This window comes from Podarcis bocagei (genome assembly GCF_964188305.1).
Source record: "Podarcis bocagei genome assembly, chromosome: 5".
Lineage (NCBI taxonomy): Eukaryota > Metazoa > Chordata > Lepidosauria > Squamata > Lacertidae > Podarcis > Podarcis bocagei.
In genome coordinates this window covers 100151698-100176117 of record NC_138129.1, presented here as the reverse complement: position 1 = coordinate 100176117, position 24420 = coordinate 100151698, and the positions used below count along the sequence as shown (strand labels likewise).

The 24420-nt window shown below is 43.9% G+C and overlaps 1 long non-coding RNA gene across 1 annotated transcript; it reads right to left on the bottom strand.

Annotated features, from left to right (window-relative positions):
• Positions 1-7289: 7289 nt before the first annotated feature.
• On the bottom strand, positions 7290-24420 carry LOC308587830. The gene is made up of 4 exons (XR_014008541.1): positions 23761-24420; positions 17479-20614; positions 16414-16512; positions 7290-8907 (listed from the first exon to the last, which is right to left on the bottom strand). It is a non-coding gene; the product is annotated as an uncharacterized lncRNA (long non-coding RNA).

The window sequence follows — 24420 nt, the reverse complement described above, 5'->3', positions numbered from 1 at the left end:
CATCTTAAATTATTGTAGCTTTAAATTCTTGCTTACAAAAAGAAAGTCATTTTATCATAATTACAGCTTGAAACCACTTAATTTCAACCCAACATCATTCAACATTCCTTAATTTTACAATATTTTTGTAGATAGTCCTTAATTTTTTTCCAGTCTTCTTCTGCCGACTCTTCTCCCTGGTCACGGATTCTGCCAGTCATTTCTGCCAGTCCCATACAGTCAATCAGCTTCATCTGCCATGGAGTTCCGCCTTTTCTCTGTCACCCAATAGCATTTCTTCGTGTTCCCCACACAGAGGACCTACCACTTGCTTGTTCTTCCTCTTCAGACATAGCCAAAGAAACCTTTTTCATTATTTTTAACCTCTCTTGCGAACCTGAACTCATTCTGAGCTTTAGCCAGCCTGACTTTCTCCCTGCACCTGTGGGCTACTTGGGTCTACTCCTCCTTTGTGATTTCCCATTTCTTATACATGCCCTTCTTAACTCCCAGCTCATCTGTTAGCGCCCTATGCAGCCACACCGGTTTCCTTAGATGCCTCCCACTTTTCTTTCTGGTTGGTATTGTCGGCTCAAAAGCATCTTGGCAGGCTGGGGCAGAGTGGTGTGCAGGACGCCTTGGACTCCGATGCTGCGCTGCTGCGGGAAACAAGCCCCTCTCGAGATGTAATGCTGGAAACTCTCTTCCTCAGCCGAGACCCAGGGGTATATAGGTATAAAATAAAGCATACATCTTAAAACACTACAGCCTCTGATGTGACTGAATTTAAACCCCACTTAGTATCACAAGATTGTCATGAGAGCGCTAGGACTAAAATTGTCAACCAAAAGCTTTACTTTTCTGGTTAATCACCACAACACTTATTAACACTGGGCTTCAGTAAAGCAAATAATTTAATTAGACAGCGCCTATATGATATTGAGTGACAGAATAATTTTGTCACAATAAGGAAATTTTGTCCATGGTATGATTCTTGATTATTTCCCACCTAGTCATTTTGACACTTTGGCACTGTATTTGCAAAATGTAACAATTCCAAAATACAGACGCGCTTTCACTTTTGCAAAATTGAATATACTACCATTGGCTGTACTTGAGGGACGGTTCCAAAAAATTCTGCTGGAAAAATGGTTATGTCCATGTGGAAATGGCCGTACTGAGTCAGCGGCTCATGTGCTTCTGGCTTGCACTCTTTATAAAGATTTGAAGGGTGAGGCTATTACCCCTCTACTACCCATACCAGGTCGCTCAACCATTGCTAGTGTGCCCTTTCTTCTAGCAGATCAAGATGATCAGGTGACAGCAAAAACTGTAAGGTTTTTAGCGGGGGGCAATTAGAATAAGATCTAGTATTTGCTTATTGATGTAAACCTCTAAAATATATTTTGTATAGTTAAGTTTTTACCTCTATCTTCAGTACATTTTGTTTTGTTTTATTGCTATGGCTAGTGCCTGATGAAAATAAAGATTCTTCTGATCTGATCTGAAGCTCAGTTTGTATTCAGACATTTTCCTCTGTAGACTATTAAAAACTTGAACAAGGCTTCTTGTTGCTGCCGGTCAACTGATTTGCACGGGGCGACATCATGCTTTCGGAGGAGCTCAATTTCAGTGCCAATCAGCTGATCAACACTGACAGCTAGGGAGTATTCAATGAGTGCAGCCAATGCTAGTGAGGCTTACGAGCAGCGGTGTTGCCAATGCACCATCAGGAGCAAACCTCGCATCTTTACCTTCCCATACCTGTCCTCCTATGTGATGCCAGCTGTGGGAAATCTGGCTGTGGTTTTAGAGGGAGGCTTCACAGGCTAAATTAAGAGACCTGCAGATCCTAATCTGGCTTGTGGCTTGTTGGAGGCTCCCCCACTGCTCCACTTCACAAATAACAAACAACACTGCTCAGGGTTTGCTGGCTGCATCTACAAACAGATGTTAAGTGCATGCCACTCACTTTGATGATCTGAAAACATTGCCTGGGCTCACACAGCCCTGGCACCAGAATGGATAAGGAAGACCAAGAGCTCAGCAAAGGCAGGGGAATAAAGGACACCAGGGCAGGCAGGAGGAAAGAGACTCTGGGGGAGATCTGGCCAGAAGTCGCTTTCCCCCTTCCTCCCTGTCACGATGATCCGGCATTTTTGCTGATTCGAGAAGAACCGCAAACTAGAAGAAGCAATTCCTCCAGCTAATGCGGTTCAGGTCCCTGATGAATTTTAAACAGGCAATGGGAGGGAGGGAGGGAGGGAGGGAGGGAGGGAGGGAAAGAAAGAAAGAAAGAAAGAAAGAAAGAAAGAAAGAAAGAAAGAAAGAAAGAAAGAAAGAAAGAGTTGTGTGAGAGACCTGAGGACTCATTTGCCTCACATGGGAAAGCAGCTGATTGGCTGGGGGGGGGGCAAGAAACCACCACCAGGCAAATGGAGATAAACAAGTTGTTCCCTGAAACTTGATCGCTTCTCAGTGAGAACAGCCCAGCCTTATATAGCTTGGGACACCAAATGCTCGGAGTGATGGCTGTTTGCTGATTGGCTACTGGAGAAGAAGAGAGAGGCGTTTCAGCTTTCTTTTTTGCTGTTACTGGGCATATTTGGAAGAAGCTGGTGAAGGGGGGGTGTCAGGAGGAGAGGAGGAAGCTCTGCAGGGAGGGGGGGTGAGCCTGCAGAGAGAGAGGCTTGCTATGTGTGGCTATGTTGAGAGCTTGCATCCTCCATTGTCCTGGGACAGGAATGGTGGACTTTGAGCTGCTAAAGGATGTGGTGGTGGCAGCAGTTCCATGCTTTGGATGCAGGAAGGAGGCCTGGCTGTAACAGAAAAAGAGTAGCTAAAGTGAGGAGGCTCCACAAAAAATAGGTGCTCCACAAAATATGTGTGGCACGGAGGGGGACCCACACTTCAAAACAGCAAACAAACCCCAAAACCACTGCCTCTCAGTGGCACAGAAAGCGCAAGAGGCAGGAGTCTGCCCTCGCCACCTTGTGGGCAAGCATGAGACCTGCACCACTGATGCTTGTATCTCTTTTTGAACTGGAGTCAATATCCCTGAAGTACAAAAAAAGAAACCTCAAAAGGACAAAAAGGAAAATGTACCCCAGTACTTCTCTGCCATCTCTAAGACTCTGTGGAGTAAGACCCAAGTTCTTCCTGAGTCCAATGGGGCTTGCATTTAAGCAGATGTTCATTGGAGTGTGCAGTGCATGTATTTTCCAGCCTCAATATAAGGTAAAGGTAAAGGGACCCCTGACCATTAGGTCCAGTCGTGGCCGACTCTGGGGGTTGCAGCGCTCATCTCGCTTTACTGGCCAAGGGAGCCGGCGTACAGCTTCCGGGTCATGTGGCCAGCAGGACTAAGCCGCTTCTGGCGAACCAGAGCAGCGCACGGAAGCACCGTTTACCTTCCCGCCATACTTTCCCACAAAGCCATAAATGGGGGAGCACCTCCCCAATAACTGTACACAACCTGCTAAGACGATCAAGGTGAATCCTGTTTCAAATACAATCTGGTAGTGAGAAGCCTTCTCCCCCCCTTCAAATGATCTTCCAATTGTATGAAAAAGTGGTGTTTGAAGCTAATAATTTTTAAAGCCTATCTTTGATACCTTAAGGCATTAACATGGACAACATTCATAAACATATAGATAACACTTTTAAAACATTCTGGAGAGGGACAATTGGATTAGAGATAGTGTACCTCTTTGAAAGGATTTAAATAGTCATAAATGTTGCTGAATTTTGCAATTAGCAGTGTAATCCTGTGGATCACTGGTCAAAAGTAAGCCCCACTTTGGCCAATTGGGCTTACATCCAGGTAAGTGTGCATAGGATTGCACCCTCAGTTAAGGCTTTCACCCTTCAAAACCCGCAAAAAAGGGCACTACTAATAGCAGCATCAATGCACCATATGGCAAGATAAATATAACACATGTCCCACGTGTGCAAGTGACGGTTATCTGCCCCTGAAGTTAGCATCATTAGGATAGTGCACAGGATAGAATCATTCTTTGCTCCAGCTTCAGAAATGTTTTTTTCTCATTTAGGCTTATGCAGTGCTTTTTTTCTAAAAAAATATTTAGGGGCACTCTCATTTTCCTACTCATATTGAAATACTACCCCTCAATGAGGCCAAACTTAGATTCACAAAATGTTTAGGGGTATGCGTACCCCTGCACCCCCCCCCCCAGCAAAAAAGCACTGGGCCTATGAGAAGATGGGACATGAGCAATTTTCATATCCACTGAATTCTGCAATACTCTATCATCTATCTATCTATATATCATCTATCTATCATCTATCTATCTATCTATCTATCTATCATCATCATCTATATCTATCTATCTATCTATCTATCATCATCATCATCATCATCTATATCTATCTATCTATCTATCTATCTATCTATCTATCTATCTATCTATCATCTATCTATCTATCTATCTATCTATCATCTATCTATCTATCTATCTATCTATCTATCTATCTATCTGTCTGTCTGTCTGTCCAACAACCTAAGTTAAGTGTGCAGAGTTGCAGGTTTATTCAGATTTAATCTCTGCCTTCTGAGATTTCACCACTCCCTGCCCACAGACCTTTGCAACTGTTACAGCAAGAAACTTGCACATTAATTTTGCAAGCAGCGCCACATTTTGTAGTGCTCCTCTGCTTGCACAGCACATCGTCCTATCCTGGAAGGTGGCTGGTTCTGTACAGCCCCGTTAAAGAGGCATTAAAGAGGGAGATAGCCTGGCCATGTCTTTATCACTCATGACTCTTCATTAGGATATTAACAACTCATGGACTTCTCTCAAATATTTGATTGGCAGAAGTACAATAAACCCTTACCATCCGTTTGTAACCTTTGGCTTGATCACAGCAGAACAGACTGAACTGTTTCATGAATGCTTGAGCTGAGATTCCTGCACTGCAGGGGGTTAGACTAGATGACCCTTGGGGCCTTTCCAACTCTACAATTCTATTATTCTGTCTGACTGGGCACACTCCAATTAAGAGTAAATAATGTTTGGACCCCATTTATTTCAAAAGAGAAGATTATTTAACTCAAATGCTTAACTGTCTCCCATTGAAACCAATGTGAAACCTATAGGTGCTTGACTTTGGCCTGATTTTGGCCAATGCCATTAAAGAATGCCATTGTCCTCTAACAACTTTGTGCTAGTATACAAATGGGATCATCTCAGGAGAATTTCTGCAGTCAGTTCCCCTAGACCTCATGTGAGAATAATGCCCTTTTATTTTCCCTTTCCTCCCTCCTGGTCCAGCATCTTGTCCGGTTTATTCCTTCATCTGGCCAGCACCAAATGGGATTAATTAAACTTCTGTTGAAGCCAAAGAGGACATTTTGCATTAATTGCACAACGAACAGGCAGCCACTCAAATAAACCATTGTGTGTTTGGTTCGCGCACTTCCCCCAAAGTGAGGATCAAGGGACATTCACACCGACCACAAGAGCATTCTTTCATCGCAGGGACAAGAAGATCTGCATTATGACTAATAAGAACAGTTGTGATAACAAACATTAGACACATCGCTTTCTCTGCCCATTTGCAGCTCCCACTTGCCATGTGAACTAGATTCAAAATCTACAGTCGCCATGTTCAGAGGGTCAGGTGTGGGGAGGTAAGGAATGCTTTTGGCCTCCATATTTGGTGCATCTAAAGGTTTCTCCCACCACCCTTACCCCATAGTGGAACTTAAGGTGTTAGACATAACAAAATGCATGTGGTATCCATTTTACCTCCCTACAAACTTATATTTATACAATACAGGGATCAGTCCAATTCTGCCAGAATGTTTCCTTTTATTCCATAGTTTTCTAAATATTCTTTAAAGATTGCCCAATCCTTATAGACTTTTTGTTTTGGTTGGCCTCTTACTCTTCCTTTCGCTTTCGCTACCTGCAGATATTCTACCATTAGGATTTGCCAATCTTCTGTGTTGGGTATTCTTGTGTTTTTCCAATTTCTTGCTTCTAAAATTCTGGCCGCCGTTATTCTGTACATAAACTATGTTCTTTTCCGTTTCCCTATTCCTTTTGGCAAAATGCTTAATAAAAATATTTCTGGCCTCTTTTTGAATGTTAATTTAAATAATTTTTTAAGTTCTTCATATATATTATCATTTATATATTAGACTGATCCCTGTATTGTATAAATAAAAGTTTGTAGGGAGGTAAAAAGAAATTAAATAAGAAATAGGTAACTGTGCGGTATAAAGTAATGGATAGACAAAGTACTCTGAGATTAATGGGAAGTCAGTTTTAAATTTCTTTTCTATAAATTTTATAATTGTGTTCAATACCAGGAGTATATATGAGGATAATTCTATTAATCTTTTTATATCTTATAGTGTGGTGGTTTGTTTGATTTTTCTGTTATTCTGTTTGATTGTATGTTTGTTTAATTGTATGTACATCTGTTTTTCATAAATGTATTTATTTTAAATTAATAAAGATATATTTAAAAAACAACGAAGTGCATGCGGTATCCTAGCCTTTCCTACTTAGGGTGGGGGGTGAGGCAGCGACCTCGGTGGGACCATCAGAGACTTGCTCAGGCATTAGGAATCCTGGGGCGACTCTGCCTGTCGCTTCTGTAGCAACCTGCTGCTCAGTATTTCCTGTCCTTTGGATCTGCTGCAGACGGCTGGGCTCATCACGGGGGCCATTCCTTGAAAGAAACCTTGAAGCTCAGGGTCCCTGACCTCAGCAAGCAGATTCTATCCTTGCTCCCAAACTCCTGCTGTTTTGGATGTAGGCAATGAAATTATCGGGGCTCTCAGAATCCTAGGCCTGGCACAAAAAGCTTAGTTTTACCTCATCCTTAACAATGCTCAGAAAAAGAGTTAAGATTAAGAACTATGTTGCACTATATGGCGCAAAAAGTAATCAAATCAGAAAGTAATACAAATATTAAAATGGCATTTGGCCTTTAATGGGCCAGACACCCATTAGGACATGTAGTGCTCCATTTGATAACGATTTGATCCATTGGTTATTGGTGCTTAATAGCCATTCAGCCCCTTGGTGCTCTTTTCATATTTTTCCTCTCACATTTTATGAGTGGACTAGGCCTGACTACATTACTGAACATACACTCAAGTGTATTAAAAATTGTTGTTTCAAGCATCAAGGCTTCTGCTTAGACTCAGGTCCATGTTTGGTCTAGAACAGATCTTGGAATGTGCCTTGGCTGAACTTATTTCTCTTTTTCACCCAAAAGTAAGGAAGTTTGTGCTCAGCACAAGAGTTAATCTGCAACAGGAGAAATTATTACAGCCTTGTTTTGGCTTCTTAGAAGCACAAATATTTTTTTAACAAAATCCTAAATATCATTTTATATCTCATATCTAAACTTTCCTAACCACATTCAGAATGTATTTTCCTCCTCTTAAATAGAGCAGTGTGTCCATATTCACTTCCTGGAACAAAAATCAGGCTTGGCAGCCTTGAAATGTGCAGTATAGCAAGCTGGCTCTGTGTGCAGACTTACACTCCACACACCCAGCTCACACAAATAAGTCTGCCAGATGAACTGTTTACTGAACATTCATCCTGATTTGCCTGCGCAAAATTTGTGCAGAGGTTATATTACATGGCTGTTTATTGAGTATTAATTCTGATTTGTTTCTGTAGCCATGCGACCTCTAATGCCACTATTATTCCATACCCTCCAATATTTCTCCAATGAAAATAGGGACGTCCCATTCCATAATGATAATTTTACTATTTATATCCCACACATATTACTGGTTTGCCCCAGCCACTCCAGGCAGATACCAACATATACAGAAACATAAGAAACCATTAAACAGTAAAAAACCTTCCCTGCACAAGAGTGCCTTCAGATGGCTCGGGTGTCAGATAACTCCATACCCTCTAACATTTCTCCAATGAGAATAGGGACATCCTAAGTAAAAGTGGGGCATTCCGGGATCAAATCAGAAACTGGGATGGCTTCTCTAAATCAGGGACTTCCCTGGAAAAATTGCACTTTCCAGTGCAATTTCCCTTCACTTTTCTCACCACACAAGTGCACCAAAAGCTCTTTAATTGAGCAACTTTCTTTTGCCAGTATATAACTGTGGGTTAAACCACAGAGCTTAGGACTTGCCGATCAGAAGGTCGGCGGTTCGAATCCCCGTGACGGGGTGAGCTCCCGTTGCTCGGTCCCAGCTCCTGCCAACCTGGCAGTTCGAAAGCACGTCAAAGTGCAAGTAGATAAATAGGTACCGCTCCGGCGGGAAGGTAAACGGCATTTCCATGCGCTGCTCTGGTTCACCAGAAGTGGCTTGAGGCCAGCAGTGATGAGGCATCATCCAGTGAAGACGATGACGTGCACCAGACAAAGCGGGAGCGCGGGGAGTTCAAACAGAAGTCCAAGGGCCAACCGGAATGTGCCGGCTGCGGAGGCAGCCATTCCCATGCCAAGTGTCGATTCAGAGACGCCACCTGTAGGAAGTGTTCCAGAAGGGGCCACATCGCTAAGGTCTGCCGATCGGCTCCGTCTGACACCGCCCCTTCACTGACTCGCAAGTCCAAGTCTTCACTCCAGTCCGCCAAGGAAAGCTGTTTCGCTTTCACCAACTGCCGCTGCCCGTCTGGAACCACGATTGGCCAAACCGACTCGCCTACGCGACGCAAGCTGAGCGTCACGGTGCTCATTGAAGGAGCTCCATGTGACATGGAGATCGACACCAGGTCTGCCCCGTCCATCGTGTCTTGGAGCACCATCAAAAGACTGGTACCCAGAGTGTCCAAAAGGCAACTCGACTCTCACCGCGTACACCTGAGAGACTACCAGGGAAACGACATTCCCGTGGTAGGTGTTGGCTGGTTCCAGATCGCCTTCAAGGATTTTTTTGAATATTTATTCCTGCCATATATTCTGGTGTAACTCCTGACAAACATAAAAAATAATAAAATCCTTTTTTTAAAGCTCATTAGCAAAGTAAACTACATTCAGATTATATTCATGCAGTGGAAATAATTTATATGCATGAATAACAAAACGTGTAACCCACATTTTCCTCTCCCAATGGAGACATTCAAAGTGGGCAATAGAAGCATGCAAAATAAATAAAGCGCTCTCTCTCTCTCTCTCTCTCTCTCTCTCTCTCTCTCTCTCACTCTCTCTCTCCACACACACAGAAACACACACACTGTGGTGTGGTGGTGTGGGCCTTAAACTGAGGGGGGTTTTTTAGAGCCAAAAAGTGATATAGATTTTTTTTCTAAACAAATAAATCCTTTCTTAGCCATGATGTTCAGAAGGTCAGTCACTGTTAGCTTGGTTTTCTTCAAAGAGCTCTTGTGAGGTAAGATAACCATCTTGGATGCTTTAGAGAATGGGCAGGACACAAACTGGATCTATAAATGTCTCTAGTCACAAGTCAATCATAAGGCATATAAACCATTCCAAAAGCCTTTCTCTGGCTTGTGAATAGAAGGGGGAAATTCTGTCCAGAATACAGCACAGAAAACAGATGACTACCTATTTCTTTCCAAGGGGATAAACAGCATTTCTGCCTCCTCGCTTGCTCTGCTGAGACATCAGAAATGCGAAATCAGCACAGCCAGGGAAGCTCCAGCTCTAAACTGGGGCAGAGTGGGATTTTGAATGCAGTAGCAAAATCATTACCTATGGCTTCCCCTTCCTTTTTATTTGCCTCAGAAGAGAGCAGCAGAAAGGGGACTGTTTTGGACTCTATTTTAAAATGCTGTATTTTTTTGCAGTGGTGCAGCTATGTAAGTTTAGACCCTTCAGTTGCAGAGCGTAGTAACTGGAGAAAGACAGGTTGTGTAGCCACAGAAGTGGCCAGAGGATGAATGACCGCTGGGAGAAGCGCCAAGAGAAGAAACGCTGCAGTGCATCTGCATCAGCACAAGCGAGTGCCTTCATCTGCCCCGGCTGCAACAAAACATGTCTCTCCTGTATCAGTCTCTGCAGCCACAGCAGGCACTTCCAACAGTTCGACTTCATCCCCAAAGGCACACTCCTCCATTGTCTCCTGAGACAGATGGATGCCAGCTACAACAAGCTAACATTTTTCTTCTCTTCCCCCACTCCATGTTTTATAACTGCTTCCATAGTCCTGATATTTTACAGCATATTCACCCCACCTCCCCACCAGCCAACAACAGTTTTCCAGTCATACTCTAAGGATCTGCCATTTTGCACTTAAAATCCTAGCGCCATCACAACTCTGGGAATAATGCAGGGTTTGCTTCTGCTGTCCTGATGCCAAACACATTCATTTGGGAATCAGCACCATTTTGTTGTAGAAAAGGGCAATACATTGTTTAATAATAATAATGGCAGCATCTGCAACTGTGTACATGCCTAGCCTGCTGCCTTCTGACAAGAAAACGTTTTCAAAAGTAAGAAATGACAGAGCAGTGATTAGCACTGACCCTGGTGGGTCCTGATGTGCCATGTCTAGGTGCCAGACAGGTACTGAGGGGGTCTCCATCATCTGGCTCCATGGATGGTCATTTGGAGGCTTTCTGGACTTTGGACCCCATCACTGACTTAAAAGAAATAATCCAATAGCCTGGAGATTCTTCAGCATGAGACTTCATGTTTGAAACAAGGCTTGTTTTCTGTTCCTTCCCTCCCGCTAAAAACATCAACAATAAGAGGAGTTCATGAGTGCAGGAATCCTGCGCTGCTGTCGTCTTCCTCCTCCCCTTCTATTCTCCAGGGGCATGAAAGTGGCTGAACAAACGCAGAAATCAGAGATTATTATACCCTGCTTCAGCTCACTTTTTGTGTGTCATTAAAATACCCTCACAATAGTGTCTGTGTGCCTGAGAGCGTGTGCCATTACTTTACCTGTACATCTATTATATGTGATAGCAGCAAACCTCCTACTTCACAGCAGTGTTGATGGAAATACATTTCAACCAGCCAGACAACCTCTGCTGGCTTTGATGGGAAAAACAGCTCTTTTTTTTGCCAAGACCTTGTGGTGTAAGTGAGGCAGAAACAGTAAAAGGCCTTTGTCCTTTGGACAAAGAGGTCGGGCGAGCTGTAAAGCAAATGGGAATGTTCTGCCTCTCACCTTTCCAACTCCTGAACAAGGCCAGTTTTGACATCCCCTGATGCAGAAGGGCTATTCTCTCCTTCTTGGCAAACAAAGTTGCTATCTAACAGAGCAAGCAATGACCATGGGCTGTCGCTGCCTCCCCTCCACCCCATCCCAATTCCACTGAATATGCGAAAGTATAAACTTTCCCTCTTTTGTCTAGCACAGGCTCCCCTGAGCCAGGAGCCAAGTTCTGAACAGAGCCGCGTCTCAAAGTGAGCAGCTCTTTCGTGGTGGTGGACCCTTGTTGGGACAGTCATTGTCTGTTTTCGGTAGTAATGGCTGCTTATGTAACTGCAACAGGAGAGTGGCTGAGAGAGACGGAGAGAAAAGCCCAGGGGGAAATCAGAGGAAGAACGACAGGGAAGATGAAGCTCTTCATTGTGCGTCGCACCAGAGGACCAGGCAGCTTGTACTTAGCTGTTGGAGTGCATTGGTCATCTTGCACTTGTTATGGAACATGGATTTCAAGGTAGTCTAATGCTTTCAGAGCAGGTCAGAAAGGTTACGCCTCCTTCAAACCAACACCAGAAGTAAGTCTGTGATCGTCATCAGTACTATTTTTCTAGACAAAGAGGTGCTGGAACTCACAATGACCGCCTCCCTCATTGTCTTATAATGGCAAAGACACCCACCTGAGAGGTACCAAAACTGAGTTCTGGAGAGTTCTGCCTGGAAAAAAGCCCTGATTGTCATAATTAGCATTTAATCACAAAATGTCTTTTTGTGTGTTCAACCAACATGTTGAACTACAATTCCCAGAGTTCCCTGGGGAAAAGAATTGTTAAACCACTCTGTAGCTCTGAGGGGAGGGTGTCCTTAGACCTCTCATCACCCTTAACAAACTACAGTTCCCAGGACTCTTTGCGGGAAGCCATGTCTCTAATGGTCTAATGATAGTGCTTTAAAGGGACCAGGGTGGCACTGTGGTCTAAACCACAGAGCCTAGGACTTGCCGATCAGAAGGTTGGCGGTTCGAATCCCTGCGATGGGGTGAGCTCCCGTTGCTCGGTCCCTGCTCCTGCCAAGCTAGCAGTTCGAAAGCACATCAAAAGTGCAAGTAGATAAATAGGTACCGCTCCGGCGGGAAAGTGAACGGCGTTTCTGTGCGCTGCTCTGGTTCGCCAGAAGCGGCTTAGTCATGCTGGCCACATGACCTGGAAAAACTCTGCGGACAAACGCCGGCTCTCTCGGCCTATAGAGCGATATGAGCACCACAACCCCAGAGTCGTCCACGACTGGACCTAACGGTCAGGGGTCTCTTTACCTTGTAATGATAGTGCTTTAAAGTGTGGGTGTGGACTGTATCTTAGCCCTGCCAATCATCTGTGTGGTTTGGGAAACTGCTTACTCCTTCATGGGAGAAATGAGTTGTGAAGCAGCAGAGCCTTTCAAAGAGATGTCCGTTTGTTCCTGTGGAAGTAGTGAATGATGGCAATGCACAGAAGAGGTAAAAGAGGAATCAAAGTAAGTAGTGTTTTTCACAACAATGATGAAAAAGAGAGACAGGCAGGAAGAGAAACAGCAGTAGCTAAAACTGAAAAGCAGGCAACCGGTTCTTGGGGACTTGTTCTCTGTCACTGAGCTATAGACCTTCTAACACAGGCCAAATTGTCAAAACCACAGTGCACATACACACGTCTTAAACAAATGAAGATTGAACTATAGGAGAATGACAAATGGCTGTACCTAGCTGTGTAGCACACATCCTCTTCAAAAGAAAATCTACCATATCGTTTATCTGCAATGATGGGAGTGGGGCAGAAAGGTTAGTGGCATTTCTGTGCGCTCTGGCTTCCGTCACAGTGTCCTGTTGCACCAGAAGTGGTTTAGTCATGCTGGCCACATGACCTGGAAATCTGTCTAGGAACAAACGCCGGTTCCCTCAGCCTGAAAGCGAGATGAGCACTGCACCCCATAGTCTCCTTTGACTGGACTTAACCGTCCGGGAGTCCTTTACCTTTACCTTATTTGCAATGGCAGGCAAACCCATTCTCCAACAAAATTTCCACATTCAGAGCATATGCTTTGAATGTTTTAAGGAAAATAACCTCTTGCTGTGTGGTAAAGAAATGGCTTTGTACAATGTTGGAAAGGCTCAGTGCCACAAATGCAAAATTATACTGAAATGAATTAGCCTTCTACCTCTTCAGAATATTAATCACAGAGCTTGATTCTCACGAGCAAGCAGCTGCGTCTCATGAATATGCTGCTGAAATTCTTACAAAATAATTGCTACCCATCTTCTATATCTTTCTGGATGAAGAGAGATTAGGCTCTTACAAAGAAAGAGATGAAGCACTTTAGTTCTGGAACAGCTTATTTTTTCTTCCAAAAGTTTAGAGTGAAAGAAACCATAAAACATGACTAATAGGATCAGTGATCAGTTTGTCTATGTGCTAAGCAATTTCACGATAGCAAAGGAAAAGGAATCTGGTATTTTGGTGCAGAATTCAGCCCCTTGAGATTCATTTATTTAACTAATTTGTTAGTCAATACAAAAAAGGGGGGAATCTCTGACTTACAAAAAAACAATAAAGAGCTGGAGACATAGCATAAAAGCAGGCAAGGCATTACAAGGAAACCATGACAAAACTGAACTAGCACATGACAGAAAACCTCAGCTGCAGAATCTCAACTTCCCTTCATTTTTTTAAAAAAGCAGTGTCTAGCTAGCCCTTGTGGCTGAGAACGCATGCCTGAGGACCCCTGATGAAATATTGGAAGGCAAGACCAGGGGCTCAATAAGATGTCAGGGGCTGAGAGTGGGGGCAGTGGGGGCCCTTCAGTTTCTTGCAAGGTTCCTTGCACCCCCTTCCCCATGATTAGCATGGCCAGGATAAATTAAAATGAATAATAAGCTTGCAGAGGTTTCCTTATTATAGCATAGAGTGCATGTAAGGCAGGAGCTGGATGCAGTAAGTCTGCAACGTAGATGCAGTCAACATGTGTGCATTCAGCTTTACGCACTTGGCAAAAAGATTTTTGAATAATTAAAGGGTGGGGCAGGAAAGGGGGCAGGCATGGGGAAAAGACTTTGGCCATCCCACCCTCCATTTCACCCAATATGTTTTGACGGTATGTGATTTTGGTTTTAGACGCGATCCCCAGAATGCAATCCCCACTTAATTTGAGGGCTAACTGCATGTACTAGAATGAAGCCCATAGCAATCTATCCTTGTATCATTTGGTGGTCTGCAAAAAAAATTCTAGAATTTTTTTAAAGCAAATGTAAAGGCTACAGTGTAAGGTACAGTGTGATGGAAAGCAGCAGGTCACTAGTACAGCAAAAATCATTATCAGCTTGAAAACAGTTTTCAAGTTTGGGTGGCCAAAGTTAACAGGAAGGCATGCTTAGTAAAATTCCAAGGAGATATATATATATATATATATTCATCTGATCCTATCCCCCTCCTCCTCTACTTCCAACTCAAACTGGCTGCTGCTGGGAGTATACAGAATGGTGCCATCATCTTGGACTGTGTCCAGATGAGCAAGAGATCAGAGCTGACTCGCTGCTACTCTGAAGTGCTGACATCACAAAGAACAGACCAGGGAAATCCAGTTTGCAGGAAAACTATAAACTGGCTTGTCTCCAAGATAGAAAGAAAAACTTCTCCCCCACTCCAAAGGGCAGTGGATCAGTTTCTATCACCCACTATAAATGACTGGAATAAGACAGCTGGAAAAATAATCTAGTGCATTTTCTCCAGTTGAAAAGGCACCACTGCATGCAAGATTGGCAAGCAGAGGTCAGGACAGGGCCTTGAAGCCTGGACCAACCAAGAAACAGTTTGGTCTATCATCTCCCAACACCTCTACTCCTAAAAACTCCTGAACAGCAAGAGGGGGTTGCCATAACCTCTCACCACTGAAGCACCCCAAACGACAGCAGCCAAGCCCACAGACAGTGGGTACTGTTATGTACTGAAGTTCTCACCCTGGGCCAGCAGGGGGATACTGTAGACAGTTCAGGTCCACATATGCAAATAAGGGGTCGAAAGTGACATTCAGTGATTGGATAGTTACAGAAAATGGTTACTGTTGCGTTCTAGTGGAGCTCTATATAAGCAGGCTGGCTGAACCCTTCAGTTCAGTTCAGTTCTGGCCTGTGAAGAAACAAGAGCTGTTGGAAGAATCGCTGTGTCGTCTGATATGTTCACCCACAACTTAACAGGTACCAATGGATCTATTGCAACAGGCCCATAACTCAGGCTGTGTGTACATCACATGGCCAGCATTTCTGTAAAAAAAGACTCATTGTACCTTAAACAACTGTTAGACCTGCAAAGATGTACGTGATTTGTTTTCTGCTGCTCCAGAGAAGCGGACACGGAGCAATGGATCCAAACTACAAGAAAGAAGATTCCACCTAAACATTAGGAAGAACTGACAGTAAGAGCTGTTCGACAGTGGAATTTGCTGCCAAGGAGTGTGGTGGAGTCTCCTACTTTGGAGGTCTTTAAGCAGAGGCTTGACAACCATATGTCAGGAGTGCTCTGATGGTGTTTCCTGCTTGGCAGGGGGGTTGGACTCGATGGCCCTTGTGGTCTCTTCCAACTCTAGGATTCTATGATTCTATGATTTATTTGCTCATTCATTATCCTTGAATTGCAGAATGTCTCCCCTAGAATCCTAGAACAGTGCCGTGTTCACACCATACATTTAAAGCACTACGACACCCCTTTAAATAGTCATGGCTTCCCCCAAATAATTCTGAGAACTGGAGTTTGTTAAGGGTGCTAAGAGTTGTTATGAGGTGGAACAGTCTCCCTTGGGAGGTGGTGGACTCTCCTTCCTTGGAGGTTTTCAAGCAGAAGTTGGGTGGCCCTCTGTCCCGGATGCATTAGCTGAGATTCCTACATTGCAGGGGGCTGGACTATGAGGCCCCCCGATTCCTCTCACAGAGCTGCAATTCTCAGAGCTCCCTGGAAGAGGAATTAGAATGATTGCTAAACCGCTCTGGGAACCGTAGCTCTCTGAGAATAGGGGTCTCCTCAGATCTCTCAGCACCCTTAACAAGCCACAGCTTTCAGAATTCCTTGCTGGAAGCCATGGCTGTTTAAGTAAGCATGGTACTATTTTAAACAGCATAGATGGGGCTTTGATCCTAAGAGAGAAGCCTGTGAAGTACGCAGAGATTTGTGGCTGTTAGTTTTCCCAGTGATGAAATGAATTGCCATTGCTGACAAAGCACATTACTGGCCCAGCTGGATGGAGGTGTGTTTATCTGGGCGAAGGAAAGAGTAGGAAGATAAGAAGAGCTATAAACCTATTTGGCCACAGTATTTGCAGGGAAATCTTTAACACACGCAAACCCCTTTCTCCCTGACTCTCAGCTGAAGAATGCCACTGAAGAACAGCTGTGTCTTCCTCAAGTCTTCTCTTTCTTAGTTCCATCAGCTCAGCAACATAGCCTGATACAGTAGAAGCATTACATAAAAGGTGTGGGCGGGTGGAGTAGGGGATCAGATAAAGGGATCCAAGCACACAAAGTCCTTCTGGGCAACAGAGGCAGCAATTTTCCAAGTCAGCTCTTCATACACCTGCATTTAAAGTGGCCACCTCTCCCACTGGTCACTCAGGTCACCAGCCAGCCACAAGAGTGATATCCGCAAACCGGCAGAGACAGGCTGCACACTTTTCTGGGAGGAAGGCCCAGTGAACACAGTGCAGTTTACTTCTTTGCACAGAGACACACATACAGGATTATGCTGCAAGTGCTGGGGTTGCTTCCCTAGCACTGCATGTGTGTGGCTGTACCTGCCCCTCCCCCAGTCCTCAAGGCTGTGTCTATACCATACCCAGAGCACAAAAAAAAACTATGGAATCTGTTGAAGGGCACAGGATTAACATTTCCTGGGAGATCTCAAGGTTTGCCTTTAAAAAAAAATTTAAAGCAAGTTTCTAGCCCTTACAGAGTGCTCCTTGCTTGAAAGTGTGCAGAAAATGCTTTCTGAAATCTTAGGTGCCAGATACTCAGTGGTTGAGGGTGCCCCTCCCTGTGACAAGAAGCACACTCCAAATTACACAGGAGTAAAAAAAAAATGCAAAACAAGGGAAATTGTTTTTAACGTACTGAACACACACAGTGGTGCTCTTTAGTCAAAGAGCTAGGTAACATGGTGGTTATATAGGCTAGTTAAGGAATATTTCGCTTGCAACAGACACAGATAATAATAGCACACCCCCTTCTCTCCCTATGCCCCCCCCCATAGGCATTCAATGGCTGCTTTGCTCCAAAATATTGATCTGTGCCTAACAGTGAAGATTCTAGCCTGACTTCTTCAGGTAAAATCACCTTGGGTAGGTGAGATAAAGACTTCTGGCAACAGGCATGGTTGAGAATTCTGGCCTAGACTGATGTTTATGGGATGACAAACCTTTAAATTGTGAAGGTGCATTGCTTTAGATGTAAAGTAGGAACTTGATCTCCATATAAACCAGGACCTCCTTTCTCTGGCCCGCCTGTGCAGATGTTGCTAAAGGAGGCACCGAGAAGAATGCACTACTAAGCTGGTTTGCATGGATGTGCCTGCAATGCGCCCATCTCACATGGATTCCTACTTTATTTTTATCCATTGGGATTTCTGGTCATTTGGTGTTACAACACTGCCATCTGCTGTTACTTTCTGAAACTGATAGAGATGGTGAAGAATTATCATCTATTAGTGTTTTTATTTTAGGTTAAAAACAGTTACATTATTCACTGCAAAAATGTGAGTTCTTTGTAAGTATAGTGTAAGTGTAGTTAAGGGTCCTGGAAGTTGTTAGGATGACCCTGCTCCCCCCACAGAGCTACAATTCCCAGAAGGGTTTCACAATCAATCCCTCTTCTCAGGCAACTCTGAGAATTTGTAGCTCTGTGATGACATCAAACTCCATTACAGATATCAAAAATGTTTTCGCCCACCTGCTGGCGAGTTTGTGGGGAAACTGGCACGTACTATCATTAACTGTAGGATTGTACATTCATTTAATAATTTCTGGAGTTTAATTTTGGCATAAATGATTGACATGTCTTTTACAAATGCACCAGAAAGTCGAGGACCAGTCCCTGGGCCAGCCTTTCTCACCCCTGGGTCCAAAGATGTAATTCAACTACAACTCCCATCACCCCGATCACTGGCCAGGCTGGCTGACGATGATGGGAATTATAGTCCAACAACATCTGGGGACCCGAGGTTGAAAAAAGCTGCCCTGGGGTTTATACTAACATATGGATTTCATGAAAACAATTTATAGAAATGACTGTCTTTCTTGTGTGGGAATTGCTATTATCACAAATGAGGATATCTCCAGAGTGGGGAATTGTAGGGTTTTTTTGTGTGTGTTTTTGCTGTTGTTGCTGTTGGTTATGTAACACAGCTGTAAAATGGGAATAAAAAGTTGAGGGTGGGGGAAGAAATGATTAACATTTATTAAGAAATTATTAGCTGTTGCCCAAAACTAATGTTGCTGAATTTTTTTTATGACAAAAAATCTAACATATTATAAGCAGAACTAGTTTTTACTATGACTATAAAGCTTGCCTGGTTATCATTAACTCACTGGACAACATCCCAATATCATACATTGGCTAGATGGCACAAATCCTGACAGACTGTAGCTGTAGTGGAGACAACTACCATGATTTGAAATTTACACAAGGAACAGAAACACCAGACTCTTTCTATATGCCGTGGCATCCTGAGAGAGAGAGAGAGAGAGAGAGAGAGAGAGAGAGAGAGAGAGAGAGAGAGAGAGAGAGAGCACTGTATTGTAAAAACCTATCACAGCAGCTTACAACAATATAAAAACATATTGGGTGGGGGTAGGTGCCACAGTTGGAGAGGGGAGCAATGAAAAAAACCAGTAAAACCAGCATTTTCAAGACAACCGTAATAACAAGCCTAGCAAACTTGGAATTATACTTGACTGACAATACCAATAACATTTCATCTTCTTCCAGATTAGAGCTCCAGATCTGTAGGCCACGGGTCAGCAAAGTTTTTCAGCAGGGGGCCGGTTCACTGTCCCTCAGACCTTGTGGGGGGCCGGACTATATATTGGGGGGGGGAGAACGAATTCCTGTGCCCCACAAATAACCCAGAGATGCATTTTAAAGAAAAGCACACATTCTACTCATGTAAAAACACGCTGATTCCCGGACCATCTGCGGGCCGGATTTAGAAGGCGATTGGGCCGGATCCGGCCCCCGGGCCTTAGTTTGCCTACCCATGCTGTAGGCAGTTAAAACAGTGATAAACTCAGCATGATGAATGCTGTGTTTGGACAACTTGATGAATCCGTTCATGCCTCTTTAAAGTTCCCGATTCTGCAAAGGACAGGCTGCAGTAGGGGCAAGAATAGGGTTTCTCCCCAGTATCCAGGGCCTTTGGCAGCATAGCCTGGCTACTCAGGATGCCAGCTACTATCCAAATTCTGTTGCACCACAGACCAGTGTATCAGCACTTCCCAAAACAACACTGGAGCGCTTGATCTTGTGCTGCCAAACATCAGCAGTGCAGAAGAAGCCTTTATTGCATACTGGGCACTCGTGTGGCCTCTCTGTGGAATGGGTCAATCTATGCACTCGCAGGTTTAAAGGTAAAGGGACCCCTGACCATTAGGTCCAGTCATGGACGACTCTGGGATTACGGCGCTCATCTCACTTTATTGGCCGAAGGAGCCGGCGTACAGCTTCCAGGTCATGTGGCCAGCATGACTAACCAGAGCAGCACACGGAAACAGCGTTTACCTTCCCGCCAGAGTGGTACCTATTTATCTACTTGCACTTTGATGTGCTTTCGAACTGCTAGGTTGGCAGGAGCTGGGACCGAGCAACGGGAGCTCACCCCGCTGCGGGGATTTGAACCGCCGACCTTCTGACCTTGCAAGTTAGCCACACGGAAAAACTTTTTGCCACAAAGGGGACACGAGTGTGAATTCCAAATTGCCTGTAGCTCCTTGGGGTCCCGAATCCTAGTGAGATTTTGGAAAGATTTGCCACACTTCTTGGACTGGAAAGGCAAGGCTTTGCCTTGCTGGGGTCGCAGGTTCTCATCAAGACATGAGCCAACAAGGATGGTGAAAGTCTCCTCTTCCTCACTTGGACCCTGAAGATTCTTTGAAGTTCAGAAATCTGGAGCACAAGATTCTTACCTTCATAATGCAGATTGTAGCTAGAACCAGCAAGAATGTAGACACCAGGAGTGACTAACTCCCACTGTCTGCCCTAGGTTAACACTTCTAAAGGTGCTGCCAAAGAACTTTCCACTTGTTGGTGGAAGAGGGAGTGTGGTGCCAGAGGGAGAAGCGCCCTCTCTGAAAGTGCACCAGACCTGAGGGAGGCAAATAGTCTCACTCTGCTTCTAGCAGGGGGCTGGATTTATTATCATCCATCCAATTAGAAATACACCTGGAATCGCTGAAATTATCTTCTCTGAAGTTGCAGGCATCATTTGCAGGCTCTGAATTCACTTGCATCTCCGTCGTGTAAGCCTGACAGCCTTTGTCTGTTGTCTCCAGCTGTCCTCCCTATGAAAAAAGAGGGAAATTCAGCATTCATAACAGAATGTATGTTTCACACTGCGAGCAGGGCAAAATAATTCAAAGGTCATTTAAATTATTTTCACTGAATTGTATGGAGCCATTACATCAAGGATAGTCAATGTGTTACCCTCCAGAAGTTGTTGGCTTATAACTCTCATAATCTCTGACTCAAAAACATCGGGCCAGGGGCACCATAATGGCTGTTCCCTGCACTGTTATTGATTACATTTGTTAATTGCTTTGTACAAAAAAGATAGAATACAGACAGATAAAATCAATCAAAGCAATGTACAATACAAGATTCCTAAAATGTTCATCCAATGCCACAATAAGAAAGACAAATCCTATCCCACCCCATTTAAGTAGGAACACCAGAGTAGAGCTTAATTTAACTACCAAAGGCCTGAGTAGCAAAAATCCCTGAGCCTGGTGCCCAAAACAATGATAGTGCCAGGTGCATTTTGATGGGGTGCTGCAAATTTTCACTGGAGATCCCCAAGGCCCTCTTCAGAAAAGTAAAATGCATAGGCTTCTGTTAAGCCGTTGCCCTCTTCCAGCGTTTGTGGAAGACCCGGCTCCTGCTTCATCGCTCCTCCTGATTGAGGATCTTCCGGCAGCGCCTGTATCGGCTGCCAATTCTTCAAACAGCTCTTCTTTATTCAGAGGCCAGAACAGAACTGAACTGAAGGGCTCAGTCAGCCTGCTTATATAGAGCTCCAGTACCTTGTTACTGTAACAACTTTCTAAAACTATCCAATCACTGAATGTCACTTTCGATCCTTCATTTGCATAAAAACTATCCAATCACCAATTTTCAATCCTTCATTTGCATAACTATCTACAGTATCCCCCTGCTGGCCCAGGGTGAGAACTTCAGTACATAACAGCTTCCCTAGAATAAAGTGGTATAATCACACACACATATAAATACACATATAGACCTATTCATCTCAGTGGGATCTCATTCCTTAAAAACATGTATAGGTTAGCAATGCAAGCCTCAAAAATCAGCACAAGCAGTTACTTTATATTTATTGATGATGACTCAGGATCAAGAACTGATAGAGACTGTGAATGTAGACAATATCTTGGAATAAAGTAATAGAATCTGACAGATTAGAGAACTGGGCCAAAACAAACAAGATGAACTTTAACAGGGAGAAATGTAAAGTATTGCACTTGGGCAAAAAAAATTGAGAGGCACAAATACAAGATGGGTGACACCTGGCTTGAGAGCAGTACATGTGAAAAGGATCTAGGAGTCTTGGTTGACCACAAACTTGACATGAGCCAACAGTGTGACGTGGCAGCTAAAAAAGCCAATGCAATTCTGGGCTGCATCAATAGGAGTATAGCATCTAGATCAAGGGAAGTAATAGTGCCACTGTATTCTGCTCTGGTCAGACCTCACCTGGAGTACTGTGTCCAGTTCTGGGCACCACAGTTCAAGAAGGACACTGACAAACTGGAACGTGTCCAGAGGAGGGCAACCAAAATGGTCAAAGGCCTGGAAACGATGCCTTATGAGGAACGGCTAAGGGAGCTGGGCATGTTTAGCCTGGAGAAGAGGAGGTTAAGGGGTGATATGATAGCCATGTTCAAATATATAAAAGGATGTCACATAGAGGAGGGAGAAAGGTTGTTTTCTGCTGCTCCAGAGAAGCGGACACGGAGCAATGGATCCAAACTACAAGAAAGAAGATTCCACCTAAACCTTAGGAAGAACTTCCTGACAGTAAGAGCTGTTCGACAGTGGAATTTGCTGCCAAGGAGTGTGGTGGAGTCTCCTACTTTGGAGGTCTTTAAGCAGAGGCTTGACAACCATATGTCAGAAGTGCTCTGATGGGGTTTCCTGCTTGGCAGGGGGTTGGACTCGATGGCCCTCGTGGTCTCTTCCAACTCTATGATTCTATGATTCTATGAATCTAAGACCCAGTGAAAAGGTAGCAGAGGCTTAAATGCTTCAAGACCAGAAAAGCTAATTCATAATTGTGTGCCAGGTTTGCTTCTAACTGAGTGGATCACAAGCCCGTCTCCTGCTCCTGGGCCTCTTCCTTTTCCCCAGGGACCTGGCCTGCTTCTTTTGCTCCAGACCAGGCATATATTGCTATTTGCCTTTCTTTACCTTTTCCAGATCAGTTCTAGGAGATAAAGGGGTCCATTAAGCAGGCCCACTGGGAGTACTTAAAGAACCAAGTATAGAAAAAAGATCATGCTACTCATTCTGTTGCGCAGCAGACCCTCTTATGAATGCATCGTAATGCAACTTGCTTAGTGTTGCAGCAGCTGCTTGAGGTCAATAAAGGCCAGGAGTCATTCACACCTTCCCTCGCCTTTCTCCCAATCAGCACTCTCAGAAATAACACATGCAATTTTATTAGCATCATTCCAGCAACTGAATTGTTTAATTAATATCATTCCAAGGGCTGTACATATGCACCTGCAGCCCTTGTTTCACCCTATTTATTTAATAAAATTTATACACCACTTGATAATAAAAAACCACACCCTCAAAGCAGTTTACAAGAGATAAAACAGTAAAGTCAATAAAAATTCACACATATACTTGAAAAGATACAAAGGTTTAACATACCAAAATAATTAAAATTACCTCAACTTTCTGTGCACCTGTCTAATCAGGAACACTTTTAGCAGGTGCCGAAAAGAGGACGGTGAAGGTGCCTGTTTGCTCTCAGCAGGCAGGGGCTCCAAAGCGTTGCCACACTCAGTGACGGAGTCCTTACAAATGGGAAACGGGTCTGATGTGGCACTAATTAGTGGTGCTGATTCTGCTGATCGAAGTGGGCACTACATAGAATTCAAAGACACGACGACCCCCTGACTCCCTGTGCACGTTTTTAAATGAGAAGTGGGGAAATGAGGGACAATGAAAACACAGAAAAATATATAAAGATAAAACCAAAATGTTAGTTAAGAATATGGATAATCAAGCCAAAAACAAATTAAGGGAAATTACTGGCTGGAAAATATAGAAGAATGTGAAGGACTTAGGAGTGTGGCTATCAGTAAATAATCATAACATCTATAAAGATAACTATGGGAGAAGATGGAAAGAAATCAATAAAGACATAGACATATGGGGCAGAATGCAATTATCATTACAGTCGTACCTCGGCTCCCAAACGCCTTGGAAGTCGAATGTTCTGGCTCCCGAACGATCAAAAACTGGAAGTGAGTGTTTTGGTTTCTGAATGCTGTATGAAGAAGGACTTTGCTTTATCCGTCCTGAATCCTTCGCTGGATGTCCAGGAGTTCTAGTGTTAGGAGACAGGGAGAAAAACACTTTTCTTTCCACTTTTTCCAAACTATCCAATGTTCTCTAAACTAAAAAGTCCCAAATGCCACAACCTTCTTTCACAAACCTCTCTTTTTTCAACCACCCCCCCATTAAAGAATGGTTTGCTACTTTTTAATTATTATTATTATTGTCCTTGAGTGTCTTCTAGTGGCTGCTTGCAGGAGTCACCTTGGGGCTCATCCAGCGTTTCCAAATGTCTGTTTTCTGTGGCAGCCCTCTGCTTCTGATTTGTTAATGATTGACATAGCTCTAAGTTTAGCGATTTAACGGGACTATACGTTTCCTATATTTTATAGTGCATTTTGTTTCACATACTGCACTTTGCTTAGCCCGCCCGTGGGCAGCTTGTGGAGAGCCCCAGAACCCTGCAGAGCCGGACTTTGGTCTTTTAAATGGTGTGAACCCAAAATTTGGTGCCCTGAACTATGAGAAGGCTTTTTATTTATTTTTAAAATTTATATACCACCCTTCA